The 13,071-nt window shown below is 39.4% G+C and overlaps 1 long non-coding RNA gene across 1 annotated transcript; it reads left to right on the forward strand.

Annotated features, from left to right (window-relative positions):
- Window positions 1–1,207: 1,207 nt before the first annotated feature.
- LOC144378629 (uncharacterized) lies at window positions 1,208–11,474 on the forward strand. Its single transcript, XR_013440536.1, has 3 exons — window positions 1,208–1,395; window positions 10,436–10,486; window positions 10,676–11,474. It is a non-coding gene; the product is annotated as an uncharacterized LOC144378629 (long non-coding RNA).
- The last annotated feature ends 1,597 nt before the right edge of the window (window positions 11,475–13,071 follow it).

A 13,071-nucleotide genomic window follows, 5' to 3' on the forward strand; every position in this document is an offset into this window, starting at 1 on the left:
AATGCTTTTTTGTTTCTTCAAGAAAGGCATTCCAGGACTATGCTCCTTCTTTACAAATAGAAACCTAATGGTGGCTGCAAAATATTGGTGAAGGAGGCTTCTGGGCAGCTTAAACTGGGCTGCATACATTATCCATACCAAAAAAGACCTGAGTTGCTGATGCAGGCCTTCTGCACTGGTCTCTCTTGTTCCCTGCTGGGCTGCATCCACACTCAAGGAACATCCATTCTTTCACTACTTAACTACTGAGCCCTCCCTGGATCCATAGCACCCTAGAAACTGGGCAGGACATAAAAGAAGTTTTAAATACTTTCCTGCCCTCCAGATGTTTTAATTCAGTTGATGAGGGAAAGGTACCCCATGGAACAATTACATAATAATGAGAGTCTGTGATTAGCCTATCAATAAATCTATGAAGAATGTGATCAGAACGTCAGAAGAACATTATTTCATCTGGGAAGTCTTCAGAGAGGTGGGACTTAGTTTGAATCTTTTTTTTTTTAAATATTTATTTATTTATTTATTTATTTTAGTTTTCGGTGGACCCAACATCTTTATTGGTATGTGGTGCTGAGGATCAAACCCGGGCTGCACACTACCGCTTGAGCCACATCCCCAGCCCCTTAGTTTGAATCTTAAAGAAGGGAGATAGATGAGAGGAAGAGAATAGAAGAAAGGTCATTTGCTAAAACTTAGGTACAAACTATTAACATAAAATTGAGGGGAATTAGAAGTTAAGATTTTGGGGTACTGGGGATACAGCACAATGGTAGAGGTTATGCTTAGTATTCATGAGGCTCTGAATTTAATTTCCAGTGGAAGGAAGGAAGGGGGACAGAGGGAAGAAAAGGTAAGGAAAATGAGAGAGAGAGAAAAGAAAAAACTAATCTGAAAAGCTGACCAGATAGGTGAAGACCCAATTCTTGAAAGATATACCAAGGAGATAAGACTATCTGTTGTGAATTTGGAAAGTGCCAGACAGGGCACCATATGAAGAAGAGAGTTTGGGAAGTAGAGTGGGTGGTGGTCTGTGTTGTAACTCCAATGAAGAGGAGCAAAAAGCTCTGACCATGGCTTATGAAACTTCCTGTGGTTCAGAAAGGACTCCTGCAGTGCAGAGGTTGTTGGGCATTGGGAAATGTACCTCCAGGTCCTTGAACTTTGCTAATCAGTGACGGCCTGTTCTCAAAAACAAACAAAACAATCTCCCACTAAACTCAAAAGGCTCATGTGATATGAGCAGGCTAGGAAAGAAATTTCTTCTTGTAGCTACCCTCTCAGCTGCAGTGCCTGGAGCCCCACTAACTGACAAAAGATAGACAAGAGGAAAAAAAAAAAAAAAGACTATTGCACATACATATGGGAGCTTTACAGACAAAGAATGAAAGCCCAGAGGTAAGTATTTCCTAGGGCTTACGTACCATTTTAGCAAAGTGTGGAGAAGTTTTGGACTTGGGCAGGGGGCAGGTTGAGGGAAGGAGACTAGGAAATCTATGATAAACAAAGGATGTTGAATAAGATGCATGAAGCATGGGCTGGGGATGTGGCTCAAGTGGTAGCGCGCTCGCCTGGCATGCGTGCGGCCCAGGTTCGATCCTCAGCACCACATACAAACAAAGATGCTGTACCCGCTGATAACTAAATAATAAATATTAAAACTCTCTCTACCTCTCTCTCTCTTTAAAAAAAAAAAAAGATGTATCAAGCAGAGTCCAGTCATCTCAGGGTGATCAGCTTTATTATCTATGGGTCATGAATATTTGCTCTTTGTGACAAAAGGTATTTTGCAAATACCTTTTCCCCCCATTTGTTATTTCCTCAGCTAACAAGGCAGGGTTGGGGATGGGGTGGGGGAATCATTTTCTTTTTCCTGAGAGAAACATCTTTACAAAGGAAATTTCCTTCACAAAAGGAAATTTTTGGGGGGATGAGGGTGGGAATCGGGTTGGGGACTGGAATCCAATCCCCAGAAGTCTATAGGAGCTAAGCAAGTGCTCTACAACTAAGCTCCATCCCCAGTCTCCATAAAAGAGATATTTATGCTCTTTTATTTTTAGAGCTTTTCCTGAGTGTGCTGTTCTTCAATTGCTTTCAACTCAAAATAATTGTCATACCAAAGTGGCATATTTTGGAGTGGCATACTTCATTCCTTTCAGGAGTATATTGGAAATAGCAAAACTACTAAACTCTTTTAGAAGTTGCCCATTTCTTTTTGCTTCCTAAGCCTACCACAATCCTTCAAGTAAAAAGGAGCAATCATATTCAGATTGACTACAGGAATTTTTAAATTTTAAATTTATAAATTGCTTTAGTAGAAAAAAAAATAAACATTTCTATTAGTTATAACAATGTGTCCTCATGTCCCCAGGTACACTGTACATTTAGGCTATATAATCTATTTAACACTCTGAAGAGAATTATGAGCTATTTGTTTAAAGAATCTGTTTACATAAATAATTGTTGTAATAACTTAAAAAAGAAAAAAGCACATCATGGCAAAATAGAACATAGTGGAAAGAGTCATAAGGTAAATGACATGGGACTGGGCATGTAGCCCCGTGGTATAGTACTTGTCTAGCATATGCAAGGCCCAGGATTCAATCCTCAGCATAGAGGGAAAAAAAAAAAAGGTAAATGACAAGAACTGTTTTAAATGTTGGCCGTGGTGCTGAGGGTCTGTATCATTGGTAGAGTTCTTACCTAGTATGATCAAGGCCCTGGGTTCAATCCCCCATATTCAAAATAAGAAAATAAATCTCAATTGTGATCATAGAAGTTTATGCAATTGTATGTTTGTCAGAACTTGTTGAACTATACCTTTTAAAAGGGTAAATTCTATTTATATAAATTATACTTTTTTTTTTAATGGGGGAAAGGTAATATACAAACCAGGAAAGATATTTGCAAGTTTTGTCATAAAGAACAAATATCCATGATCCATAAAGCATTTCCAAACACGTAGAAAAGCAGTAACCCAACAGAAGAATGGACAAAAAAAGATCTGTTATTTCACAGAACAGAAAATGAAAATAGCCCTTAAACCTACAAAAAGATGCTCAACTTCACAAACAATGAAAATACAAACTAAAATTACTCAGAAGTACCATTTTTTTTTCCATCAAATTGACAACTTTGTTACTGATGTTTCAGGGAAACAGATATTATCACATATGATTATTTGGAATGTAAAATGGTTCAACTCAACTCCCAGAAAGGATAATTCAGTAGCATCTAGCAAATTATATAGGCATTCCTCAGTCTCGAAAACACACTAGCAAAAATAGAAAGTACCTCCTAGTCAAGGTTATGACTGTACCATTATTTGTAACAACAATATAATGGAAACTGGGTTAGAGATGTCGCACGGTGGTAGAGTTTAATCCCTAGTAGAAGTGGGCGGGGGGAGTAAAAAAAGAAATACACCTTCAATTATGTATTGAAACAACATAAAATCTGGGATTTGTTGGAGAAAAACAAAAAAGGAATGGATAAGACAAGTATGGTACTGGATGCAGAGACACATGCCTGTAGTCACAGGAACTGGGGAGGCTAAGGCAGAATTGCTGGAGCCAGGAGTTCAAGGCTAGCCTAGGCAACATAGTGAGACCCAATTCAAAAAAAAAAGGTGTAGCAAAATCTTGACAATAATTGAACCTGAGTCATGGGCATTAGGGGTTTGTTATACTTTTCTTTCTTGTGTTAATATTTATAATAAAATTCTTAAAACAAGCCTAAGCTCTGAATTTTTGTTAACTCCATCAGAACACAATCACACCCCCCTCAGGCCATTTAGTGCACATGAGACCAGAACTCATATCAAGAACCCTCTTAGCATCCTTTCATCTTCAAAGACCTTTAGAAATCTTAAAGATAGAGTTTACCGTGTTATTGAGAGGTATTTCAGTTAATGGCTTCATGTCTACATGAAGAAATTAAATAACAGAGTATAATAATAACAGCTTGATGTGTCTCGGACCATGCTTTTAAAAATGCTCACAGCACTTTCTCATGTAGTTATCTTAGCTTCACCTAAAGGGTCTGTAATTACTGCTTCTTCACAGATGGGAAACTGAGTATCTGAGAAGTTAAGTGGTATCTCCGTGTTCACTGCTGGACTGATACTGAGACTCAGGCTCCCTAACAGCCCACTGGCTGGCATTTAGTAGTTGATTGTTGGTAGTTAACATACAGACTACAAAGGAAAGTAACATTGAGAGATGAGATTAAAATTCATGTCAAGTTTTGCTCCATTTTAGGTGGTACCCAAATTAGAAAGACAACCTTAAAACCCTGAATTTCCTATGTAATGGATAGTCTAGAATGTCTAGAACTAGTTAAAAACATCTGTGTGTATGTGCATAGCCACCTTTCTTCCTTGTCAATGAAACAAAGGGTATCTCTTTACTCTTGAAGCCTAGTTTTGTGGGCTTGTGTCTACAAAGTAAATATAGTGTTTGTGCCATCTTGGCCCCATTTCTTCCTATAGGGAAGAACTGAGCTAATATATTAATGTTCATCAAATAATCACAGAGTGCTTTGTTATAAGGCTAGCCCAAATCTTTTTTTTTTTTTCCTTTTTTCCTTTACAGTACTAGGGATTGAACCCAGGGCTTTGGTAGGCAAACTTTCTACCACTGAGCTATACATCCAGCCTCAACTCAAGACCTAAACACTTTATGTGTGTGTGTGTGGGGGGGGGAGAAGCTATCATTTTTAAATAGCATACTTAAATGTTTTAAAGCTATGTTTGTTGAAGCAATACTGGCATATGGGAAGGCTTTTACATGGAAATGCTATATTTAGTCTTTAATTGTAGAATGCCATCTTTAAATATTTGATTACTCTGGCATTTATATTGTGAAAAAGAGAACTGGCTTTCAACTTAAGTTCTCAAGTTGCTTTTGTTCTTTATCTGTGTAACACACTTGGTGTTAGTTGAATACTTTGTTTTACTATATTTCAAAAAGCAGTGTGATGATTTCTTATTATTGCTTCATGTTCATGTTTTCAAACAATTTGAGTCAAACCAACTTTTTGTAAATAAGAAATGAAAAAGAAGTCACATAAAAATTTCTAGGAATTAAAAGGTATACATTAAAAATATATACTATAACTGGGCTGGGAATGTAGCTCTATGGTAGAGCACTTGCCTACCATAGGGTTTGAGCTTCAGCATTGAAAAAAAAATACTCTCCTATTATATTTATGCCTCTATTCCCTCTCTTTATTCTCAGTAACCATGAGAGCAAAACTTGGAGTAACTTGCTCTTTCCTGATGTATTGATTTAGTAATTGTATTTTGATAAGTATGGAAACCTACAAATGAAGCTACGGGGGTGGTATTCATTTAGTTAATACCATGAAACCATTAAGTATCATGATCTTGAAAAAAAATAGTGGGTTGAGATATCATTGTCTATGTTGAAGTATTTTTAACTGGAACAAAAATAAAATTGCTACAGTTTCTATTTTCTTCACACAGTTACTTAGTAAAAGTGGGTGGAATCCCAAACAAGAGCCAGGACCTAGAGTCCTAGTATAGAAGCCACAACTGGGAAAGCTCATCAGCCTGACAAATTCCAACAAAATCCCCTCTGCTGTACTAGATGCATCTGTCCTTTACTCTGCAAATGAAACAAGAGGGAGACATGACACCACCAGGCTCAGTCTCATTAATTCTGTGGATGGTGACCCAGTGTCAAAACCAATCTCTTGGGGCTGGGGTTGTAGCTCAGTGGAAGTGTGCTTGCCTAGCATGTGTGAGGCACTGGGTTCGATCCTCTGCACCACATATAAATAAAATAAAGGTATAATGCCAAGTAAAAAAATTTAAAAAAAAATCTCTTAAATCAAATGATGTATTGCCCCCTTCATTTGAGAATACTCTGACTAGGCAGCATGACATTTTGTAGATAAAACAGCCACCCTATGTTGTTCTCAAACTATTGCTCAATTCCCCCTTGGGGAAAAAGCAAGGGAAAAAAAAAAAGTAAAAACCACATACACACAAATCATTGCCACTCTATAAGAAAAAATTGTGTATGGCAGAGAGGAGGTGGAACATGGAAAATAAACTTAAAAGAGCCTCTGAATTTGGAAATAGAACACTTGACTGACCAACTATGTGGCCTTGGGTAAAGTATTTTACGTTTCTTGAATCTTAGCTTTCTCACCTGCAAAATGAGGACAATAATTCTATGCATAATACAAATCAGACATAATATAAGTTCTCTCTGAAGAGTGAGTTTAGAGGGGATTTTTTACTTTCTAATTTTTTTTAAAGAATGAAAATGCTTAGATAATAAGTCTAAAGAGCATCAAGTGAGACAATGAATGTGAAAGATTCTGCAGACACCACTGCTCTATCATGACAATTGCTGAAGGCATGTCTAGTGAGATGGAGCAGGAGTGCTGATGAAGCACTGGGGAAGGAAACTTGTTTCCCCCTCACCTCCTCTTCACTTTTTGGCATCTGAATTAGGAGCCATTCTGTTGAATCTTAGTGCTTAAGAAAAAGCTCTATATCCCCAAGTTCTCTCCCCAACCTGGTACCAGTCAGAGAAAGAACTCTTTATGGTCTTTTATCTTTCATTCTTTTTTTTTTTTTTTTTTTTAGTTATCAGCAGACACAACATCTTTGTTTGTATGTGGTGCTGAGGACCGAACCCGGGCCGCACGCATGCCAGGCGAGCGCGCTACCGCTTGAGCCACATCCCCAGCCCATCTTTCATTCTTTATGGTCTTCTTTCTCCCCTTTCCCCTTTCCTCTTTCCCCTTTCTCCTCTGCCTCCTTCTCTCTCTCTCTCTCTCTCTCTCTCTCTCTCTCTCTCTCTCTCTCTCTCTCTCTCTCTCTATCTCTGTTTTGGTGGTGGTGGTAGTACCAGGGATGGAATCCAGGGATGCTCTACCACTGAGCCTTATCCCCAGACCTTTTAATGTTTTGAGACAAGTTGTCGCTAAGTTGCACAGGCTAGCCTTGAACTTTCCATGCTCTTGCCTCAGCCTTCCAAGTAGCTGGGATTACATGTGCACCCCTGCATACCTGGCCAGTATTGGATTTTTCCATAGTGGCCCAAGAAATCCCCACTGGGTGTCCCTAAGCTGAGGTTACCAGCCTCCAGCCTGCTGGAGAGCCTGGTTCAAATAATTCTATGCTTTTCCAGAGCATTCCTAGAGGATAATACTGAAATAGGAATAGTGTGATTTGCCATGCTCCAGCCAACCAAAGTTCAGACTCCCCTAGGAATTTGCTAAGGCTTTGATGCTTTCCAATAAAAACTTGTTGTTTCAAAGGGCTTTCTCTTACAGCGTCAATTCTCAAGGGTGACAGTTATATCCCCCATGGACCCTGCTATGGTTTGAATATATGCCATAAAAGTCCAATGTTGGAAACTAAATTCCAAAATTTTTATGTTAATGGTATTGGATGCAGGGCCTGCATTTGTGGCTTTGTAAGTAGAGGAAGAGAGACCTGAGCTAACATGCTTGCTCTGTCTTGCCTGTGATGCCCTCCACCACACACAAGATGAACCTCACCAGATGCCAAGCACATGCTGGTCTCCCATCTCTTGTACTTCCCAGTCTCTAGAACCATGAGCCAAATAAATTTCTATTCTTCACAAATTGCTGCAATTCGAATATTTTATTATAGCAACAGAAAATAGACTAAAACAGATACTTGGATGCATTTATTCTGTGCCTTTCCTTTGGAATTCATAGGAGGGTCACAGTTGTAAGGATGTGAGGTCATAAAGGAGGGGAGAATGACAGTAAGAAATGAAACACGGAGGTACTGAATACTCGCCTAGCATGTGCTGGATTCAATCATTAACGAAGCAACAGCAGCAGAAGGAGGAGTGGGAGGAGAAGGAGGATGGAGGGAAGGGGGAGGGGGAGGAGGGGGAGAGGGAAAGGAGAAGGGGGGAGGGAAGAAAGAAATGGAACATTGACTTTCTTTTCCTTTTTTTTCTGGATCTCTGCAGTAGATGGCAGCAAGATGTCTGAGGGTACGGAAATTTGGGCAGGAGAAGTAAAAAGCCGGACTCTGGCTCCATAAATGAAAGATATTTTTTCCCCTTTGGACAAAAGAGGGAATCAGAATAATGAAATGTTCAAGGTTTGTTAGAAGTTGAGGACATGCATTTCAGCTGAAGAAAGAGCTGTTATATAAATGGGATTTCTCTGTTTAGAAATGCCCCGCAGAAATCAAGCTGGCACCAAAGCCTGCTCCATCTAACCGTTCCTCTGAGTTTTGCTGCAACCCATAAGTTATAATCAGAGGAAGGAAATGCCTGAGAGATCTGAAGGTTTTAATTGTTGTCGAGTACAGATGGTTTGGATTACCGCACAGGAACCTAGCTCAAGGTCAGTGTCTGTAATCAGCTGCCTGAATATATGATCTTAGCTGGAAAACCACTTCTGGGTTAGAACTGTGTGGCTACTTTTAAATAACATTAGTGCCTGCAACACTGACCGTCAGAGATTAAAACACGAATTTATCAGAAATTGATAGCATAGCCAAACTCACCACATATGTCATGTAAAAGAAGACGCTGCCAGTGAGATTTAAAAGAACAGGAAGTGGATGTGATTGGGTGATAGAAAGCCAAATCAACTCTACTGCCAGGCCCCCTGGTTTCTTGTAGGTTAATAGGTGACAGTTGGCAGAATGAATTTGCTAGAGATAAAGGAAGATAGAGAGGTTGCAGTGGGTGCCTGGGGCCAGCAAAAATCATCTGGTTGCTTGAAATCTTGGTGTTTGGTGATTTTTGTTTTTGTGTTTTAAACCAGGGACTGAACCCAGGGGCACTTAACCACTGAGCCACATCCCCACCCCTGACTTTTTAATTTTCTTTCTTTTTTTAGTTGTCAATGGATTATTTGTTTGTTTGTTTATTTATTTGTTTATTTATATGTGGTGCTGAGGATCAAACCAGGGCCTCACACATGCCAGGCAAGTACTCTACCATTAAGCCACAACTCCAGTCCCCCGACTTTTTAAAAATTCATTTTGAGACAAGGTCTCACGAAGTTCCTTAGGGCCTTGCTAAGTTATGGAAGCTGGCTTTGAACTGGCAATTCTCCTGCTTCAGCTTCCTGAACCTCTGGGTGAAAAATCTTATTGTAAAATACACATCTAATTTCTTGTACACGATACAGAACACTTGAGCTTTTCACCCTATTAACAGTGAATAATAAAAGAGGGTTTTTTTGTTTGATTGTTTTGTTTTTAATTTCAACAAGAACCCAAATAAAGCAAGGGCAAATAACTCTGTCAAAAGATAGACAGATAGAAGATCCTTTTGATCGCTATCAAAAGATAGAGATCCTTCTGTTCCTACCTTGGGACAAAGATTTAATCCTTTTAGATTTGTTCCTGCCATTGCCTTGTGTACAAAGGGGGATCGAGGTGGGGTATAGTACATCTCTCCAGGGAAAAGAACTTCTTGTTTTGCAAGTAAACAAAATGTAAAGGGCTCTTTTGAGATATGTGCTTTGAATCTGAGGATATATTGGGGCTGGGGATGTGGCTCAAGCGGTAGCGCGCTCGCGTGCGGCCTGGGTTCGATCCTCAGCACCACATACCAACAAAGATGTTGTGTCCGCCGAGAACTAAAAAAATATTAAATATTAAAAAAAAAAAAAGAATCTGAGGATATAGGCTGCTATGAACAAGGATTGATCAAATGCTTCAAGGCTAGTGGTGTCTGGGGCTAGGGGCTGAACGTATGTAGCTCAGCAGTCAAGTACATGGTTAGCAAGACCCTGGGCTCAAATCCCCAGCACCAAAAACAAAAAGCAAAAGCCCCAAAACCAAAATGAGTGGTATTTTGAAGCTCCTTCTATACTTTCAACCTTCCCATGTGAGGCTTCAGTTCTGATTCCTCTCTTCGAGAGACACATTAATGGTATCCATTCTCAAACCAGCTCAAACTCCACATCTTTCTTTCCATTGTAAGATACATCTCTTCCTTGGTCCCCAAAGTCCCACCTCTAAGAACCTCTGCAGATTAATGGGTTGGAATTGACAGGACTTTGTTTCCTCTCTGAATGTCTTAGAGACAGGAAAAGATGCAGTTAGCCAAAGAGTCTTTTGGGTTCTAAATTATCTTCTACGATGAAAATAGTACAGCTTGATCATGCAAAAATAGGCACAATGATTTATTTAGAAGATTTCTAAAGAAATAAAAATCGAATTAACCTTTTGTGGGGAAACTTTTTCACTCCCATGAGCAGGCTGGTGCTAGCAGCAAGGTGAGTAGAGGAGGAAAACTTGGCAAATTTCAGAGAACTGGGTGGGGTGGTGGCCACACGTTGAGATACCTCAAAGGCAAGGTGTCATGATTTTATAGGCTACCCAGGTCTATTGGTTGGGGGACCTTTGATCTAGCTTCCTGTGCTTTACAATTAAAAATGTCTTGATTTTTTTTTATAGCTTTATTTATATGTGGTGCCGAGGATGGAACCCAGGGCCTCACACATACAGGTGAGCACTCAATTGCTGAGCTACAACTCCAACCCTTGATTTCTTTTAAAGACTTTCAGATGAGAAAAAAACAAGAAGGAGACAGGGAGAAACACGATACAGCCTTCTCTGGACTTTGGCAATGAGGTCTGTATTATACCCAACACTTAAATTTTGCCTATAACTTTTTTTTTTAATCCTCATTTCTAGCTTGGCACAGTGGTGCCCACCTATTATCCTGGTGACTCTGGAGGCTGAGGCAAGAGGATCATCGCAAATTGAAAGCCAGCCTGGGAAATATAGCAAGACCCTATATCAAAATAAAAAATAATAATAATAGAAAAGACTGGCCTTTTTTAAAAGTTTTTTTTTTTGATGGACACAATATCTTTATTTTATTTATTTTTATGTGGTGCTGGGGATTGAACCCAGTGCCTCATGCATGCTAGGCAAGTGCCCAACCACTGAGCCACAACCCCAGCCCAGGGCTGGCCTTTTTATTATTAAAGGACTGCTAACACTTATTTTGGGGCTTGTAGCCTCTAGAATTGTGAGGGAATAAATTTTTGCTATTTTGAATCATCCTGTTTGTGGCAGCCCTAGGAAATGGACATGACAATTAAAATGAAGGTTTTGATAAATGATCCTTACAATTACCATGTGCAATTTTATTGTTTTATTAAAAAATTCTTGTCATAACTCAGTCCATTAATTTCACAATCAACAGATGGGTTATACTCCACAGCAAAAAAAAAAAAAAAAAAACTGAGCCAGAAATATCCTTGAAAGTTCTTTCTAAACTTGAAAGTCTATTAGACAACACAAAGTTATAACATTAAAAAAAAAAGAGAGATTGTGGGGCTGGGATTGTGGCTCAGAGGGAGAGTACTCGCCTCCCATGTGTGAGGCACTGGGTTCAATCCTCAGCCCCACATAAAAATAAAAGATATTGTATCTACCTAGAACATATATATATATAAAGAGAAAAGATTGTTTATTAAAAACATTTGGCAGTTGACATGGTGGCACACACATGTAATCCCAGCTATCTTGAGAGGCTGAGGCAGGAGGATCACAAGTTCAAGATCAGCCTTTGCAACTTAGGAAGACCCTATCTCAAAAATGAAATTTAGGGGCTGGGGTTGTGGCTCAGCCATAGAGTGCTCCCCTAGCATGGGTAAGGCACTGGGTTCGATCCTCAGCACCACATAAAAAAGGTATTTTGGTATTTTGTCCAACTACAACTAAAAAAAATAAAAAATGAAATTTTAAAAAGAGTTGGGGAATGCAGCTAAGTAGTAGAGTGCTTTCCTAGCATGAGTGAGGCCTGTGGCTCAATCTCTAGTACTAGGGGGAAAAATATTTGGCTATTGTTAGTATTTTCTTCCCTCACAAAAAAGAAATGAAAACACATATAACCTAAATGTGATTTCTATGCTAATGATTAAGATTAACTGACAAGGCCAGCCTGAGTAGAAACTCTTGGGAGGCTGAATAGAGGTACAAACTTTCCAACATGGTTTTTGGATGGTAAGCTCAATTTGTCCCTCATCAAAAAGCAGTATTTAGCTGGGCGTGGTGGTGCACACCTGTCATCCCAGTGGCTCAGGATGCTGAGGCAGGAGGATCAAGAGTTCAAAGCCAGCCTCAGCAAAAGCAAGGTGCTAAGAAATTCAGTGAGACCCTGACTCTAAATAAAATACAATATAAGGCTGGGGATGTGGCTCAGTGATCCAGGACCCCTGAGTTCAATCTCCAATACCCCTCCTCCCAAAAAAGGCTTTATTTTACAAGGGAGGGTAGGAAGGGGAAGAATAGAAGTTTACTGGATTAGACAAAGGGAAATGAAGGGAATCGGGGAATGGGAAAGAGTAGAATTAATCGCACTTAACACAACCAGTGTAACTCCACATCACGCACAACCACAAGAATGGGAAGTTATACTCCATGAATGTATAATATGTCAAAATACCGTCATGTATATCTAAAAAAGAACAAATAAAAAATTGTTTATAAAAAGGCATTATTTTATAAGATGTATTGACCAGAGGGGGCTCCCAGAGACACACGACTTAGTGCCTTAGCCTATTGGAAAAATTTAGTTTTTTTTTTTTGTACTGGGGATTGAACTCAGGGGCACTCAACTACTTGAGCCACATCCCCAGCCCTATTTTGTATTTTATTTAGACACAGGGGCTCAATGAATTGCTTAGCTCCTCGCTATTGCTGAGGCTAGTTTTGAATTAGCAATCCTCCTGCCTTAGCCTCTCAAGCCACATGGATTACAGGTGTGTGCCACCGCACCTGGCTGGTAACATTTAGATATTTTATCATTATCTGATTGTAAGTTCCTTAAAGGCAAAACTCCTGATTTGAACATATTTGCATGTACTCATAACTGTAAACATCATTCCTTGCACACAGTAGGCGCTCAATAAGGAAGGTCAGTTGAAGGTACTCAATTTATAGCAATATAACAACACTCCTACTCTTTTTCCTCCTATACAAACAACACTGATTTCTCAAAGAAACGATCACCTGAAATTCCCACAAACATTATGGACAGTATGTGCCTTTACCACTTTATGGTGCTAAATGGCAGTAGC

The sequence above is a fragment of the Ictidomys tridecemlineatus genome, chromosome 6 (genome assembly GCF_052094955.1).
Source record: "Ictidomys tridecemlineatus isolate mIctTri1 chromosome 6, mIctTri1.hap1, whole genome shotgun sequence".
NCBI classification, from domain to species: domain Eukaryota; kingdom Metazoa; phylum Chordata; class Mammalia; order Rodentia; family Sciuridae; genus Ictidomys; species Ictidomys tridecemlineatus.